Consider the following 1,188-nt stretch of genomic DNA (forward strand, 5'->3'; position numbering starts at 1 on the left):
ACAAGCTAAGATGAAGAATTCTAGCTCTTTTGTGTCGTTTTCTTATGCTGTCAAGTCATCTCTGATCCACAGCAATGCCATGGACACATCTTCTCTCAGAATGCTCCATGTCTATCTGCAGTCGTTCTGGTAATGGATCCAGATTTTCTTGGTAAAAATAAAGAAGTGGTTTACCACTGCCTCCTTCCGTGCAGTCACTTTGAGTCTCCATCCTCGACACTCTCCCCTGCCGCTGCTGCCCAGCACAGGGGAGTTTTGACTTGTAGTAGCTTGCCTTCCACTTGCTAGGTACTGATTAAGCTAGAAATGGAATGGATATGCTTCTGCTTGACTCTCCCTCCTGTAGTCAAGACTGGTAGACTACTGGAAACTCTCCAGGTGTGACCCTGAGAGGGCCAAGCTCTTTTACAAGGCTTAAAGGTTTGGTTTATTTATCTGAGTTGGAATATACTTTCATGTGGACGTGGGAGAAAACCAGCATAAATATACTGAAATTCAGTGATAGAATCAGCTGAAATGGGGTCTATAAAGTGAAAAATACTATGCATTTTTACTACATGCTAAATAAATATTACTAAATCATACTGTTAACCCTTAATTATACTATACAGAAGGGAGAACTTTTACTAATTTTTTTAATCACAAGCTAGATAAGCCTGTCCACTTAAAACCTAGATACAAAATTTTGATTAAAAACCCATTCAGCAAATGTACAGTTCAATAAGTCTTTAAAATGTTTTAGGTCACAGACTCATTTGTTTCAGATTACTTTACAGCATCCCCAAGGAATGTTAAGTCCAATATTCAGAAAGATTCTCTGAATCAAAATAATGTAACATCACACTACAGCCTCAGGAAAATTTTGATTATGGAATTTATTCAAATTAGGAAATTAAATGATGCTAGTTAAATGTAAAAGACCTATTTCCCTTGACCATGAATTTTTCTACATAATCAATTGTGCTTATTGTTTTCATCATCATTATCATCATCACTATTGTATTTGTTAGGCACTTACTTTGTATCAAGCCCTGTTATAACTGCTGGGGTAATTAATTAATTAATTAATGATGGTATTTGTTAAATGCTTATCATGTGCCAAACATAGTTCTAAGCACTGGGGGAGATACAAGGTAATCAGGTTGTCCCAGTGGGGCTCACAGTCTTAATCCCATTTTACAGATGAGG

General features: G+C 36.9%; 1 non-coding gene across 1 annotated transcript; it reads right to left on the bottom strand.

The window, feature by feature from the left end:
* Positions 1-258: 258 nt before the first annotated feature.
* Positions 259-396, bottom strand: LOC114816784. Its single transcript, XR_003764592.1, has one exon. It is a non-coding gene; the product is annotated as a small nucleolar RNA SNORA7 (small nucleolar RNA).
* Positions 397-1,188: the final 792 nt, after the last annotated feature.

This window comes from Ornithorhynchus anatinus, chromosome 14 (genome assembly GCF_004115215.2).
Source record: "Ornithorhynchus anatinus isolate Pmale09 chromosome 14, mOrnAna1.pri.v4, whole genome shotgun sequence".
Lineage (NCBI taxonomy): Eukaryota > Metazoa > Chordata > Mammalia > Monotremata > Ornithorhynchidae > Ornithorhynchus > Ornithorhynchus anatinus.